Source organism: Neoarius graeffei, chromosome 22 (genome assembly GCF_027579695.1).
Source record: "Neoarius graeffei isolate fNeoGra1 chromosome 22, fNeoGra1.pri, whole genome shotgun sequence".
In the NCBI taxonomy this organism is placed as follows: domain Eukaryota; kingdom Metazoa; phylum Chordata; class Actinopteri; order Siluriformes; family Ariidae; genus Neoarius; species Neoarius graeffei.
The window spans coordinates 12,536,556-12,553,797 of NC_083590.1; the positions used below are offsets into that span (position 1 = coordinate 12,536,556).

Genomic DNA, 17,242 nt, shown 5'->3' on the forward strand with positions numbered 1-17,242 from the left:
AATTATACACAACTCCATAGAACCCTACAGAAGTCTGCACAACTACGTAGAACACTTCACAACTCTGTAAAACTATGCTTATAACTAAAGCTTTAAATTTATTTCTACCTTTTCAGCAATTTTTATTATTCTTATGAACTTTTCACAATTTTTTTTTCTTTCAGAACTTTTGAGTGTGTTTGGAAAATCTTTAGAATTCTTCACAAAAAAAATCAGTTTAACTTTATTTTTACAAGACTCTGCAATTACTTTAGAACTGTTCACCAAATTGTTAGAATTTCTTTAGCATAAAAAAAAAACTTTTCAGGATTCATTAAATCTTACAAGAACTCTTCACACCTTTTACCAACACATTGATCTTCAATCCTCTCCAAACTGTTGTTTAGGACACTTTAGAATTGTCGAAGTTCATCAAAGCTTTTCAGACATTTTCTCTAATCCGTGTTGACCCAGTAGAAAGCTTTCCCAAGCCTTCAGATTTAACTTTAATAAAGAATTGTGTTTGATGTCCTTGGCGTGTCTCAGGTCCTGTCCTCAGCCGTAGGTTTAGTGACTCACCTGGGCAGGTCTCACATCAACAGAGCTGCTGTTCCACTGACTGGGTTTGGTTTCAACACAAAACCATAATGGGCTCCAACCTCCTGCTAGCCTCTACAGCAGGGCTAAAGTAAGGCACACCTGTGTATGTATATTGTAGTTATATGATGTTAGGATGTGAATCTTTCCAGAATTAACAAGGTCTGTTAGCTTAATAAATGACTGCGTGTGTCAGGATTGCAGTTTTGTCTGTAAGGTGTGTGAGAAGGTGTTAAAACGCTCGTCAACACTCGGCCTTACCCGTCAATACTGCAGCAAGAGATTCCACCAGAAATCTGACAAAGAAACACCTTCATACACACTGGTGAGACACACACACACAATGCAGCTAGCTAATGTGTTCGCAGAAAATTTGCTAGCTACCTATTTGCACAGGAAATTAGCCAGCTACTTTAGCTGCCTTGTAAATAAAGCTAACACGTATTAAAGATAATTCTGACACAAGTTAATGTGGGATGTACAAATAGAGGCCTGTTTAATTTTCAAGCATTCCAGTTAAGTTCAACGATATATATATTTTTTATTTTATTATTTCCCGGTGTTTCGTGTGTTTGCTAGTAGCTCTGTTTGCCTGTAAATGTGGTGTAGTGTAGTTGCGGTCGGGTCCATAGCCTCAGGACGCGCAGGCATTGGCGCACCCCAGCGTCCTCCTCCTGGTCCAGGAACAGAGGTGGCTGGAACCCGAATTGGCACTGGAACGGCGACAGCTTGGTGGCCGATGACTGCAGGGTGTTGTGGGCGTACTCTGCCCATGGCAGCCAGGTGCTCCACGAAGTCAGGGTTAGGGTTAGGGTTAAAACTAATGACCTTTTGGTCCCAAAGCTGCTTCTGTAACTAGGCCTCGCAGGGTGGTTTCCAGGTCCTGGTTGAGCCTCTCCGTCTGGCCATTGGACTGGGGGTGGAACCCAGAGGAAAGGCTGGCAGTGGCTCCAATGAGCTTGCAAAACCCTTGCCACACTTGGGAGGAGAACTGGGGCCCCCGGTCTGAGACGATGTCCTGTGGGAGACCAAAGACTCGGAAGACATGATTAAATATTAATTTAGCTGTGTCAAGGGCAGAAGGGAGCTTGCACAGTGGTATGAAGAGGCAGGCCTTAGAGAATCTGTCAACTATTACCAAGATGACAGTGTTACCTTGTGAGTCTGGCAGGCCTGTAATGAAGTCAACCGCCACATGGGACCAGGGATGCCGGGGAATAGGCAGAGGATGCAGGAGACCCTGGGGATGCTGTTGTGGGTTCTTAGTTCTGGTGCAGAGATCACAGGACAGGACGAATGACCTCACTTCCTTCTCCATGTTAGGCCACCAGAAGCATCTCTTCAGGAATCCAGGGTCCTCCGAGCTCCCGGGTGGGCGGTGAGAGGGGAAGAGTGACCCCACTGGAGGACCTTGGCCCGGGCTTGATGAGGGACGTACAGGAGGCCCAGTGGCCCCATCCCAGGACCAGGGTCCTGGTGTTGAGCTTGTCAAACGGTCTCCTCAATACCCCAGCGGACAGGGGCCACAATCCGGGACACAGGGATAATAGGCCCAACCTCACTCTCCCTGTTGTTGGTCGAGAACAGCCTGGAAAGTGTGTCCAGTTTGGTGTTCTTAGAGCCCGGGCGGTATGATAGGGTGAAATTAAACCGGCTAAAAAACAAGGCCCACCTAGCCTGTCATGGGTTCAGCCTCTTGGCTTGTTGGAGGTACTCCAGGTTCTTGTGGTCCATCCAAACCAGGAATGGATGTTGCGCTCCTTCCAGCCAGTGCCTCCACTCCTCAAGGGCCAGTTTTACCACAAGCAGTTCCCGATCCCCCACATCATACCGGGACTCCGCAGGGCTCAGGCGGTGGGAGAAGTATGTGCAGGGGTGCAGCTTACCCTCCGAACATTGGGATAGAACCGCGCCGACACCGCTGTCCAAGGCGTCCACCTCGACGATGAATGGTTGAGAATTGTCCGGGAGGACCAGGATGGGTGCCATGCAGAAGCGGCGCTTGAGGTCTTTAAACGCCTTTTCTGCCTGAGGAGACCAGACATAAGATCCACCAGTTCTTTTGGCGAGATCTGACATGGGTGCTGCTACGGAACTGAAGTTCCTGACGAACTTGCGGTAAAAGTTAGCGAAACCTAAGAACCGCTGTACCTCCTTGACGGACTTGGGAGTGGGCCAGTCCCGGATGGCCAGGGTCTTGGCTGGGTCCATTTGGAGTTGTACCATTCGTATGATAAATCCCAGGAAGGAGACCTCGGGAACATGAAACTCGCACTTCTGGGCCTTTGCAAACAGATTGTTCCATAGCAGCCTCTGGAGAACCTGGCGGACATGGTGGCAGTGCTCCTGCAAGGTCTTAGAGAATATTAAGATGTCATCAAGGTAGACAAAAACGTGTTGATTGATCATGTCCCTCAAGACGTCATTGATAAGGGCCTGAAATACAGCTGGTGCGTTGGTGAGTCCGAAGGGCATCACCTGGTACTCATAGTGCCCTGACGGGGTGTTTAAGGCAGTCTTCCACTCGTCTCCCTGTCGGATACGGATGAGGTGCTAAGCGTTCCGTAAGTCCAACTTGGTGAAGACAGTGGCACCTTGGAGCAGGTCGAAAGCTGTGGACATCAGCGGAAGAGGATAGCGGTTGCGCACAGTGATCTTGTTCAGGCCCCTGTAGTCAATACATTGTCGGAGCCCCCATCCTTCTTGCTGACAAAGAAGAAGCTGGCACCAGCAGGTGAGGTGGAAGGTCGAATGAACCCCAAGACCAGGGCGTCCTTGAGGTATTCCTCCATGGCCTTGCATTCTGGCTGAGAGAGGGAGAACAGTCTGCCCCGAGGAGGGGTAGTCCCAGGGAGCAAGTCAATGGCACAGTTGTAGGCATGGTGCGGAGGAAGAACGGCGGCTCTGCTTTTGCTAAATACCTCCTTCAAATCCCAGTACTCTGTGGGAACTTGAGATAGCTCGGTGAGATCAGGGGGCTCGGCAGGAGACACAGGAGAGCTAGATAGCAGACAAGAGGCATGGCACGCAGGGCCCCATTCCACAACCTGGCTTGTTACCCAGTCTATGCGAGGGTTGTGGCGGGTAAGCCAAGGAAGGCCTAGAATCACTGGGAACTCTGGTGAATGAATAAGATGCAGGGATATCTCTTCCTTGTGACCTTGAGACTGGAGAAAGACTGGAGAAATAACTTGGGTGACTCTTCCATCACCTAACGCTTGGCCATCGAGGGCAGACAAAGAGAGTGGGACTTCAAGAGGTGCAGTCGGGACATTGATACTTTGGGCGAAGTTGACATCCATAAAGTTTCCAGCCGCCCCGGAGTCTAACAAGGCTTGACAAGAGTGGACGGACTCACCCCAGGAGATGGAGACCGGGATGTAGACTCCTTGGCCAGGAAGTTCAGGAGAGAGGGTAGGCCCCGTCACAACCCTCCCTCGGCTGGACGGGGCGGTCCTTTTCCCGAGAGCTCGGGACATGATGCTCGGAAGTGGCCAGGCTTGCCACAGTAGATGCAGCACTTGTCCCTCCTTCTGCGCTCCCTTTCAGCTGCGGAGAGACGAGTACGGCCAACTTGCATGGGCTCTGGACAGTCACTGGAGGAGGTAGACAGGCTCCAGGTCGAGGCAGTGAGGCCGGGGAGGCTCAGGACTTGGCAGCGTTCTCTCATCCTGTTGTCAAGATGAATGGCATGGGAAGTCAGTGTTTCAAGGTCACTTGGGCATCCGATAGAGGCCAGGCCGTCTTTGATGGGGTCAGACAAACCATGGTGAAAGGCTGAAACCAGGGCAGCCTCGTTCCATCCGCTGACTGCTGCGAGCGTCTGGAATGATATGGCGTAGTCTGCGACGCTTCCTTCTTGCCGGATGGACATGAGCTTTCTGGATGCGTCTGTACTGATGTCCACCTGATCGAAGACCCAAAGCATCTCTTCTGAAAACAGAGCACTCGGGTCCCTGTCTCTGCCAGATAGCTGTTGCCCAAGCTCATGCCTTACCAGCTAACAAGGTTATCACAAAGGCAATCTGGCGGCAATCCGTAGTGTAGGTGGTAGGCTGGAGCTCAAAGGTGAGTTGGCACTGCATGAGGAACTCCCAGCACTCACCGTGCTTACCGTCATACCTCTGTGGTGCAGGAAGGCTGGGTTCGCAAGGTGAAGGAGGCAGCGTGGCGGGAGGCACTGGAGCGGGAGCAGGAGCCGGATCAGGATATGGGGGCAGAGGGGTCATTTGTGCCAGGGTTTTCCCAATCTGCTGAAGCAGTACCTCGTGGCGAGCGAGGGCCTCATGTTGGCTAGCAAGCGTACGTCACGTTGGCTAGCAAGCGTACGCTACCTCCGAAGCGTGTCAAAGCTGCCATGATTCCCTGAAGGTTGGCCGGGTAGACAGTTGAAGCAGCCTCTGCTGAGTCGGTCATGACGGAGTCTTTCTGTTAGGGTTTTGCTTGGATTCGAACCCGGGTCGCTGGTGTGATAATCCAGCAAACCCCCACTAGGCCACCAGGGGGATGACTCAAGTGCAGAGGCGTGAGGTGAAAGTAGAGTATCAAAAACAGTTTATTTACAATATATACAATCCAAGGGAAAAACAAAAAGAATAATCCAAAAGCTCAGAAGATATACAAAAATAAAAATATCCCAAGGTTCAATGTCCAAAATCCAACTCAAAAAGAAGAGGCAAAAACTGAAACGCTCAGAAGATCCAAAGGTCAAAACAAAAATCCACAAAGTCCAAAAGAAAGCAACAAAAACCAAGAATACTAAGACACAGGCAAGGTACATGGGACAGAGAGAACTAGCACTAACAGCATAGCATAAAGACTCCGTGACTAGGGACTGAACTGAGGGAGTATATATACACAAAATAAATTGGAAACAGGTGACACTAATGAAGACAAACAGGCAATCAACACAAACACAAAACACAGGAACAGTGGTGGCCTCTAGAGGCCAAAACAAACATGACAAGAAAAGGAAATAACAGCGGCCTCTAGAGGCCAAAACAGTCCCAGTCCTAACAGACAGTGTTGACACAAATCACATCACTGCAATATCAATAAATGACTTGCAACCACGTGATCAAAATGTGGTGCGTCATGAGCGTCCTCCCTGATGGTGGATATACAAAGCAACTACTGCAGGATGGCAGCTGCTGAAAGCATGTCTGTGAACAATGCTGAATTTTCTCAGTATTACCACAATTTGAATGGTCGAGTGAAGATTCGATAAAAAGAGAAGATAGATGTGTGTGGGTTTTGACCCGTATTATTTAAAAAAAGTCAGACTTTTCTGAACATAAGATGTTTCTCCTGACCATTGAGTACCCAGATCTCATCTCATTTCATTATCTCTAGCCACTTTATCCTGTTCTACAGGGTCGCAGGCAAGCTGGAGCCTATCCCAGCTGACTATGGGCGAAAGGCGGGGTACACCCTGGACAAGTCGCCAGGTCATCACAGGGCTGAGTACCCAGATATCACGTTCTATCTGGTTTGGCTGCCGAAGAATCAAGTCTGACCTTGGATGAAACGTAGCCCATGTTCTGAGTGGGTGCCCAGTCTGGATTGTTTGTGTAGTGTACCCCCCATTTTTTTGTCTTTTTAGTTGTTCCCTTATTCTCATCTTCTGTCTTTTTGTTGCCCTGTTATGAGAATGTGATTTATTTTGGCTCATAGTGCTGTTGCACTTTGTGACCAGTAGATGGCGATCGAAGACCAGATATGAATCTGTGGTAGTCTTAACAGGAAGTGGGAGAAACAAAACTGATCAGAGAGAGTGGATAGAAAATGGATGCGGAAGTTTCAAGTTGTTGGAGCTGTAATGTTACTGCAGAAATGGAATAAAACAGAACCCTTGAAACTCAGCACACTGTTGAGGACATTTTTCATTCAAGTGTGCAACAAAATTTGGCGCCCGAACAGGGACCGATCAACATGGAAAAAAAAAAAGTCTGAAGAAAAAAAGTTTGAACACACAAGATGGATTTAGAGCAGCTACAAGACCAGCTAACTGAGTCACTGTGTCAGTTAACATTGGAGCCGCTAAAAGAGGTGTGTATCCAAGCTAAAGTTTCGACAGACACGGCAAAGAGGCACACGTTGATCCGTGCAGTAAATGAGATGGTGGATAAAGCAGTAGAAAATGAAGATGAAAGTACGACCGAGTGGTTTGTTCAAGAGTTAATAGCTACAGCTAAGCAATTGAGACAAAGTGAACTGAAAGGGGATGGGGAAAAGGGCGCGAGCGAAGGCGAGCTACAGGGTTTGCAGAAACAATACGCCGAAATGCAGATAAGCTTTCAAGAGTCAGCTAAAAAGCTCGAGGAAGAAATGAGTCGGCTAAGAGAGACAGTAAACAAGCCAGCCAGCTCGCCCACCGACCCTCAATCTCCATTTCCCCGAACTCCTGAAGTGGTCATCAGACGCAAGTTTCGAATTAGTGGCCAAATAGGTGAGCTGGGTCAGAAGGATAAGTTATCATACACCAGTCTCATGCATGAAATTGATTCAGGAAAACGTAAAGGCCATAGTGATGCAGAAATTGTCGAAGCTGTAGTGAAAGCTGCTTCTCCAGGACTGAGTTTAAGAGATATGCTGGAAAGCAAAAGTAATTTGACACTTGCACATCTAAAGACAATTTTGAAAGCTCACTTTAAAGAAAATAGCACGACAGATATGTTTCACAGGCTGGTTAATATTACTCAAGATGCAAAAGAATCACCTCAGAACTTTCTATTTCGTGCAATTGAGCTCAAAGAAAGACTGATGGTAGCTGCTTCTGATTCTACTCCTGATATACAGCATAGCCCCAACCTAATTCAGAAGAAATTCCTCAGGTCACTTAGCACAGGGCTCTTGAGTGATAATATTAAGCTGCAACTGAAATGCTACATGGATGACCAGAACGTGACTGATGAGACTCTGATAGAGAAAATGAATGATGCGGCTGCTGTTGACTTGGAAAGAGAGCAGAAAATGAAAAGGAGTCTCCCAGTCAAACCCGCCAGAGTACACGAGCTACAAACAGAGACATCGCTTGATCAGTTGCAAGCAGACACAATTGAGCTACCTGGACAGAGTGCCTCAGTCAAGGCCAATGTCAAAAATCAGAAAGTAACAGCTGCAAAAAGTAAAATAGAAATTGAACTGATGGATGCTGTCAAGCAACTGAGAGAGGAGGTAGCAGAGCTGAGGAGGAATGTTCACCAGTCACCACGACCGCCTAATCAGTTCCAGCCCAGAATCAGACGGGCATGCAGAGGATGTCAGGAGAGAGGCAATGAGGAGCAATGTGACCACTGCTTCAAATGCGGCCTGACTGGACATCTCTCTCGAGGCTGTAGGGGTCAGTGGAGCTGCAAGGGTAACGGTGATACTGTGAACATTTCTGGCCAAAGCATCAGAGGTGTATCCCCTGCTATTCAGGAACAACTGAATGAGTCACGTGACACGCAGGCTATCCTGAGGGACAGCATTCCCCAGTTAGAAGAGAGACTGCTGGCAGCAGAAGGGCCAGGTGAGCAGCTTGCGGGGTCTGTGTATGTCAGCCACATCTCCCCCCGACATCAATCTCAGCTACTACGTCTCATTGGGAAGAAGTGCATGGTGAACTGCTACCTCAATGGCGTTAAGACTCGAGCTTTATGGGACACAGGATCGCAAGTCTGCCTCATCAGTGAAGCTTGGAAGAAGAAGTACATCCCAACGGTCAGAGTCCGCGACACTGAAGAGCTGCTTGGCCCTGGCGCTCTGGTGGGAAAAGCTGTCAACCAGACAGACATCCTGTTCCAGGGGTGGGTAGAAGTGAAGTTCCAGCTGGAGCCAGCCCAAGCCCCGCAGTTCATGCTTCAGGTGCCGATGCTGGTGACCAGTGAGAAGTGTGCAGCAGAGGAGCTGATCATTGGCTACAATGTTATCGAGCAGCTGTTGAAGAGTGGGGTGGGCCACCCACAGGAGGTAATAACACAGGCTGTTAGCACAGCTTTCTCTTTTGACTATAAAAAGACTGAAATGTTTATGAAAATGATAAAAGCCAGTGACCCTGAGTGCAGCGATGGTGTGGTGAGAATGGGAAGGCAGAAGGAGGTGATACCCACTGGCCAAGTGAAAAGTGTGAAGTGCTCGGTGAGGACGGGGCCTCTGATAGCCAGACAAGAAGCACTTTTTATGCCTGACGAACATGCCCCCGGCCCGATGGTCTTAGTATGACCAAGAACATGATAACACTGAGTAAAGGGACATACTCTTGCCTAGCCCTGCCTGTTGCCAATGACACATGCCATGACATCATACTGAGCCCGCGCACAGTGCTGGGGCAAGTCCAGTTAGTCAAGGCCGTTTACCCAGCAGAAGCCAAGTCAGTCGTTGCCCCATCAGCTTCTCCTGTGGCACCCCCAAAGATCAGCAGAGAGGAACCCCAACCTGCTAAAGAGGAGCTGGATGACAATGACAGGTATGATCCGCCAATTGGTCTGACTCACCTTCCCCTTGCTCAGCAGCAAAAAGTGAAACAGATGTTGAGGGAAGAGTGCCAAGCATTCGCCCGAGATGAAGATGATGTGGGTTGCATCCCCTCTCTGCAACTCAAAATCAGACTCACTGACCCGACACCGGTAAGACGTACCTATGTGTCTGTTCCAAAACCACTACACAGAGACGTCAAGCAATACTTAGAAGATCTACTGAACAGGGGCTGGATTAAGAAATCAAGGTCGCACTACTAGTCGCCCATTGTCTGAGTGCGGAAGAAAGATGGGACTCTCCGGCTATGCTGTGATTATAGGGAGCTCAACCAAAAGTCACTGCCTGACCGCCATCCTATCCCGCGCATTCAAGACATGCTTGACAGCTTACATGGTAGTGCCTGTTTTTCAGTATTAGACCAAGGCAAGGCCTACCACCAGGGCTTCATGGAAGAGAGTAGTAGGCCCCTCCCTGCCTTTATAACACCCTGGGGACTCTACGAGTGGGTAAGAATCCCATTCGGCTTGTCTGCTGCCCCCTCTGAATTCCAACGCAGCATGGAGGAGTTCCTGGTTGGCCTTCAAGATGAAATATGTGAGCCCTATTTAGATGACAATCTTGTACATAGTCAAACCTTTGAAAACCACCTGAATGATGTGAGGAAAGTGCTTCAGCGCTACCAGCAACATGGGGTGAAGCTGACTGCCAAGAAGTGTGAGCTCTTCAAGAACAAGGTCAGATTCCTGGGAAAGATCGTGACAAAAGAAGGCTACACCATGGATCCGGCAGAGGTAGCCCCAGTCCAAGATATGAAAAAAAGAAAACCAGCTACCGTGGGTGAGTTGAGGAAATTATTTGGCTTCATCTCATACTACAGAGCATATATCCCAAATTTCTCTCGTATTGCCAAGCCTCTTTATGCCCTGTTGTGCTCCGACGTGTCAAGCCAGGATGCCATGGCAGAACACAGGAAGCAAAAAGCAGTAGCAAGAAAGAAAAAGCGAAGCCAGGTGCCCTCACATCAGCGTATCAAATGGACAGATGAGCATAGTGCAGTATTTTGTCAGCTGATCGATCACCTGTTGAGCCCCCCTGTACTGGGCTACCCCAACTTTGAAGAACCATTCGTCCTACATTGTGACGCCTCACAAGAAGGACTCAGGGCAGCGCTCTATCAAAGACAGGACGGGAAGCTGAGGGTCATTGCTTATGGCTCCCACACTCTCTTTGCCCCAGAGAAGAATTACCATCTACACTCTGGTAAGCTAGAGTTTTTAGCAATGAAATGGGCCATATGTGAGCGATTTAGAGACTATTTGTATTATGCTCCATCTTTCATAGTATATACAGATAATAATCCTCTAACGTATGTGCTTACCACTGCTAAACTGAATGCAACATTGCTGAGATGGGTGGCTGAACTAGCAGACTTCAGATTTACAATTAAGTACAGGCCAGGGAAATCTAATTCGGATGCAGACGGACTATCCAGAATGCCCCTTGACATAGAGAAGTACATGCTTACCTGTTCCCAGCAGATCCAGCCTGAAATCTTATCCAGTTTCTCCAAAGGTCTGTCCATCCAGCAGGAGGAGGGAGAGCCGCTCCTGTGTCCACTGGCCATCACAACAGCAATCGCAGAGGTCAGCCGTGAATCGCAGAGTGACACAATCAGGCAGATCTCCCCTGACGACCTGAGGGCTGCACAAGAGGAGGATCCCCTGTTGCAGCAGGTGAAGCAGTGTGTCATCCAGCAGCAGTGGCCAAGGATCAGAGACGCACACAGTGAGTTGTCTGTGTTTGCTAGAGAGAAAGCTAAACTGTTGTGTGATGCTGATGGTGTTCTCCAGCGCCAAACAGCTACACGAACACAACTAGTGATGCCACCAAAGTTTCGCCCACTGATACTGAACCAGTTGCACGAAGAGATGGGACACTTAGGTGTCGAATGGACACTCCATCTAGTCCGTGAGCGCTTTTTCTGGCTTCACATGCAAAGAGACATAGAGCACCACATTAACAACGTGTGCAGTTGTGTGAAAAGAAAGACACTCCAGAAAGCAGTAAGAGCACCACTCACTAGTATTGTGACAACATACCCCTTTGAGCTGGTCTCAATTGACTTTCTCCATCTAGAGAAGTGCAAAGGAGGATACGATTACATTCTAGTGGTCATGGACCATTTTACATGCTATGCACAGGCGTACGCTTGCAGAAACAACAGTGCTTGAACAGCGGCTGAGAAAATCTTTGGAGACTTTGTCCTCAAATTCAGCTTCCCCACTAAATTGCATCATGATCAGGGTAGGGAATTTGAAAACAAACTGTTTGCTGAACTCCAAAAGTACTGTGGAATTCAAGGCTCACGCACAACCCCCTACCACCCCCAGGGGAATGGTCAGGTGGAGCACTTCAATCGCACTCTACTGGCCATGCTGAGTAACCTGGATGATGAAGCCAAAGCAGATTGGAAAAGTTCCCTTGACAAAGTAGTTCATGCATACAATGTCACCCGAAATGAGTCCACTGGATATGCCCCACATTTCCTGCTCTTTGGCCGCAACCCGAGATTGCCCATTGACAGCATGTTCGGCATCCCACACAGTGATGGTAGCGTGTCCCATGAAGAGTATGCAAGGAAGTGGCAACTCAGAATGGAAGAGGCATACCAATTGGCCAACAAGGCAGCCCAGGCTAGTGGGAAAAGAGGAAAAGAACTCTATGACAGAAAGATTCAGGGAGCGGAGCTTCATCCTGGCAAGAAAGTCCTGATCCGAAATCTCATGGAAAGAGGTGGGCCTGGAAAATTGAGATTGTTCTGGGAAGAGAAAGTTCATGTAGTTGTAAAGAGAAAACATCCAGAAAGTCCAGTTTATGAAGTGAAACCTGAAGATGGCCAGGGTCGCACTCGAGTGCTTCATCGGAACCTGCTGCTTCCCTGTGACTTCTTGCCGGTCGAGACACAGAAATTTGAAAAGAGTTGAGAAAGGACACAAAGATAAGAAAAGAACAAAGATCACACACTATGCAGAACTAGAGCCTTCATCTGACTATGAAGAGGATGACTGGAGAGGCATCACTGGCTGGCCCCAAGAGGAGCCCGCAGAACGACAGAGCAGCTTGAGAGCAGAGGCTATGGAGTTCCACCCGCATCAGCCAATAGAAGAACCAGCACCTGTGGAAGAAGATGGTATGGCAGAGCCATTGGGTGGTGATGACGAACAAGAAGTGGCTGAGCCAGAGGAAGTAGAGACTGTGATGGCCGATCCCGAGGAAGAGGCAGTGGTGTCGCCACCATCTTCCCCACCTGCAAGACAGTATCCTTCCAGAATTAGACATGCACCTAGAACACTTACATATGACACTCTAGGACAGCCTACATTTAGTTAAGTCAGTGTGAAACGCTTAGAATGATATGCATTTAAGTTATGTTCATGCACTTAAGTTCTCGGATGAGTGTAGTTATTTGTTTGTTTAGGTTTATGCAAAGTAGTAGTGATGATATTTTGAGTATTTTGCATGTGTGAAGTGTGAGATTCTGTGATCTGATATGCTGCAGGTCAAAGGTCATGCTTTTCCCAGCTGAGACAGACTACCCATGGACATTGCGGAGAAATGGATGGTGGTCGTAGTGCACAATGACCTCCCCTATTTAACACATGATATTGAATTTGGGATAAATGTTATGTGATGTCTGTTATGAGATATGTGTCTTAGCTATGGGACTCTAACCTGTAAGCGATCTAGCTGTTGGAAACAGTATGAACTGAAGTGGGAAATGTCGGGACGCCATTTAATTTAGCAGGGGAGAGTGTAGTGTACCCCCCATTTTTTTTGTCTTTTTAGTTGTTCCCTTATTCTCATCTTCTGTCTTTTTGTTGCCCTGTTATGAGAATGTGATTTATTTTGGCTCATAGTGCTGTTGCACTTTGTGACCAGTAGATGGCGGTCGAAGACCAGATATGAATCTGTGGTAGTCTTAACAGGAAGTGGGAGAAATAAAACTGATCAGAGAGAGTGGATAGAAAAATGGAGGCAGAAGTTTCATGTTGCTGGAGCTGTAATGTTACTGCAGAAATGGAATAAAACAGAATCCTTGAAACTCAGCACACTGTTGAGGACATTTTTCATTCAAGTGTGCAACATTTGTCGTATAATTTTGCTGGCGCTCCTAGAAGCAAAATGGTGATACACGAGTTAAAATTATAACAACAACCAAGTGAACCACGACAAGAGAACGCTTATTTTATAGCAAAATTCTAGCAACATGAAATAAAATTCTTCCATGATATTATTGAGAGAGCTTTTGAATCTCACCTGAGATAAAATGATTACTGCAAACATGAGCTGTTTTGATTTTAGCCTCTGTTAGATCAGCCCTGCCGATGTTGTTCAGCCGTGCTCGTCTCCTCTCCGTACTAAGCCTCAGAGTTTCCTCGCCCTCTTTCCGAATCACAGATAGAATTGTAAAAAAAATCAGAAAGCACCACGGTCACGAGTACTGTTGTGACCACAACCATATAGCACAAAGATATGGCAGAGCCAAAAGAATGCTTAAAGCAGTGGAAAAACAAAAAGTTGACTATGTTTTGTATAGAATGTCACTTGAGCCTGCATTTGTATATCCACCAACATGGCCGACATCTGGGTTTCTATTTTGCTTTGACAGACACCCCAAGTCTCCTGGAAGTTCCAGGAGTCTTCCGCATATTGATAGTGGCTCCCTGATGCCCGCAAATTGGATAATATCTCCCAGAATCTAGAGCAAGTGAGCAAGAGCGTGCACACGAAACATTAATGTCTGCATCGCGCATATGACGGAGTGCGTGAGGGAGAGCGAGAGAGATTGTGTGTGTGCCTGTTCATGTAGCCCATGCTAGACAAAGAGCATCCTGATTGGTTTACAGACATCCCAACCTGCAGGTCAAAAAAAAAGTCAAAGTCCTTCCCACGCCATAGCACCTGGTATTCCCAGGCGGTCTCCCGTCCAAGTACTAGCCAGGCCCGGTGGCGCATCGGGCGGCACCGATCTCCGTTTCCATAGCCCTCAGCCTCTCACATAGCTAGGTTTACAGTGGGGGGGCTAGTCCTCTGGTAACCATGAGAGTTTAACTCCCCATGCACATCTGTATTGCAGCGTGCCTTGCCAGATGGTAGTAGGTACCATTTTTATGATGGTCTTTGGTATGACCCGACCATGAATAGAACTCACGATCTCCCGATCGAGAGGCGGACACGCTACCACTAGGCCACTAGTCGGTCCAACCTGCAGGAGTTGGTGGTAATGAGGAAGCAGACAAGCTGGCAAAAGAGGCGACCAAAGAAAAGGAGGTTCAATTAAATATTCCACTCAGTAGATCAGAAGTTAAGGTACTCATTAAACATAAAGTTAACATAATATGCCAAGCTGAATGGGATAAGGAGAAGAAAGTAGACACTTATATAATATACAAAAAGATATTTCAAGTAGCAAACCTAGTTACCCAAACAGACAGGAGGAGGTTTGGTTTACAAGACTAAGACTAGGCCATAATGGATTAAATAACAGCTTATACATTATAAACAAACATCCATCTGGAAAATGTGAACTTTGTGGAGTGAGAGAGGATGTAGATCATGTTCTTTTAAGATGCTTAAAATTCTACAGACAAAGAGAAAACTGAAGAGGGAAGTGAACGCAGTTAAGAAAGCCTTTTCTTTAGACACCTTATTAGGTGAGCCTAGATTAGGAAACATCACTCGTGCTATGATAACATTTATCAAAGAAACAGAATTAGCAAATAGGATTTAGTTTGTTGTTTTGTGTTTTTCTTTTTATTTATTTTTTATTTGAAATGACATCCATTTGATTGTACCTCAGTCCAGTAGATGGCGGTAATACACTTTGCCTGTAAACTGCCATAAAACCTGACAGAAGAAGTTTTCCAGAAGTGAAAGTGTTTTTCCTTCAGCCTCCGGGCCATTCTGTTGCTGTTGGAAAAATAAAGAAAATCTCCAACTCCAGGCAGAAGCGGTGAGATGAATGAAGCCCAGCATGGAGTGCTGAGTAAAAGTAAGTGCTGTGTTGGAGAGAAATGTGGTTGTATTTGACTGAGCTCGTGTAAAAACAGTAGTAAAACTGCGGAACTGAAATCACCTTCCCTGTAAAGCTGCTGTTTATTTTGTTTTTTCTAGGAGTGAAATTAATTCCAGCAGAAGAGATCAGTGTCTTCAGGAATCAGCAGTGAGTCCATGAGCTGTGTCCATACACTAATATTCAAAAATGGAGAGCTGTGATCTGGACACAGATAATGTGACCCCACCGTCAGAAAAGCGGTAAGCTGCCATGTGGCCAATTTCGTGGTTATGTACGTACAATTCGCACACTTCGCAAGGACCTCTCTGACAGAGGAATAGTAGTAGGATGGTTTTGATTTGTGCATGATATATGTACTACGTAGCACTATTAGTCATACCATTAACAGGGTTGTTGACTTTTTTTTATATTTGAGCTGTAAGGGGAAAATACACCGGTTATGGACGTATGCATACAGTTTTTCAACGTTGTGTCATTCCGTGTCAAAACTCTGTGAAGTATAGAGATATTAACAAAGAAACACTTTTCATGGGTAGGCAAGTATATCTACTAACAAAAAAATAACCATTAGGATCATGGGCGCAGATAGAGGGGGGGACGGGGGGGATTCGTCCCACCCAGATTTAAATTCACCTCGTTCGGTCCCCCCCACTTATAGGGAGGAAAAAACGTCTATGCTGTCTTTCTTTGCATAAGGCAAACCTCACGGAAAAATCAAAAGGCTAATTACCATTCAGTTTATTGAGGTGCACAGCAGTATATACATAGTTGCAACTGCGCAGACTGCACAGGTTGCGAGCTCAAGCTTGGTTGCTATGGTTACCCACAACCAGTTTGACAGGCATATCGGGGACAGCGCCTCCTAGTTCAGGACCCCAACACGGCATGATGAAGGGTGCCAAAAGGCAGAAAACGATTGCATCGTTTTTTTTAAAAAAAAAAAAACGACTGTAAGTAAACTGTGCCTTACTTTATCATATCACCTTGCAATTTTTTGATAGTCTGTTCAAAGTAATGTCGTAGTGAAAGTAAAATCGTACGGAGTAGAGATGCCTTTCTGGTAGCCTCCTTCTTTCTGTGGCAGCCTGTAGATACAGTGCTCAGAAGGCAGTTTTAATGTTTAATCTGGCGTTCCCTGCCATAATTTCAGCGAGCATATTGTTTCATAAGGAAACTTTGCGAAGAGTTGTTGACTGACTGCCGCTCACGCAACACACAGGCATAGTTAGAAAGTCAGGATGCACTGGTTTACACTTTACACACACACGCGTAGCCCAGCCTCTCGCTATGGTTAACAGTTGGAACTTAGTGGTTTTAAAACTAGTTTTGCAGTTTTGCAATTTCTGTGCGTGATGATAATGTGTAAACTTTGGATTTCCATAGGCTATGTTAAAATGTTATCATTGTCCTGGCCTGCAGGTAGTTCCTGGTGATGGCAGTGAGGGAGGTGAAATAACATGTATACACACCACCGTTCAAAAGTTTGGGGTCACCCAGACAATTTTGTGTTTTCCATGAAAAGTCACACTTTTATTTTCCACCATAAGTTGTAAAATGAATAGAAAATATAGTCAAGACATTTTTCTGGCCATTTTGAGCATTTAATCGACCCCACAAATGTGATGCTCCAGAAACTCAATCTGCTCAAAGGAAGGTGAGTTTTATAGCTTCTCTAAAGAGCTCAACTGTTTTCAGCTGTGCTAACATGATTGTACAAGGGTTTTCTAATCATCCATTAGCCTTCTGAGGCAATGAGCAAACACATTGTACCATTAGAACACTGGAGTGATAGTTGCTGGAAATGGGCCTCTATACACCTATGGAGATATTGCACCAAAAACCAGACATTTGCAGCTAGAATAGTCATTTACCACATTAGCAATGTATAGAGTGGATTTCTGATTAGTTTAAAGTGATCTTCATTGAAAAGAACAGTGCTTTTCTTTCAAAAATAAGGACATTTCAAAGTGACCCCAAACTTTTGAACGGTAGTGTGTGTGTGTGTGTGTATATATATATATATATATATATATATATATACACACAAAATGGAATAATTTGCTGACAGCTCAGTCCCCCCCAGTTCAAAAATCCTATCTGCGCCCCTGATTAGGATTATCCATTGCATAT

General features: G+C 46.5%; 1 protein-coding gene across 6 annotated transcripts in view; it reads left to right on the plus strand.

The window, feature by feature from the left end:
* LOC132870646 (NACHT, LRR and PYD domains-containing protein 12-like) overlaps nucleotides 1-17,242 on the plus strand; it is a 426,251-nt gene that overhangs the window by 379,397 nt on the left and 29,612 nt on the right. Inside the window, exons 26-28 of one of the 6 annotated variants that reach the window (XR_009651162.1) lie at nucleotides 526-667; nucleotides 14,897-15,088; nucleotides 15,211-15,294. The exons of the other annotated variants lie outside the window; for them this stretch is intronic. The gene's annotated coding sequence lies outside the window, so the exon portion shown is untranslated. Of the gene's footprint in view, nucleotides 1-525; nucleotides 668-14,896; nucleotides 15,089-15,210; nucleotides 15,295-17,242 lie in introns of those variants that run through there. 6 annotated transcript variants of the gene reach the window in all.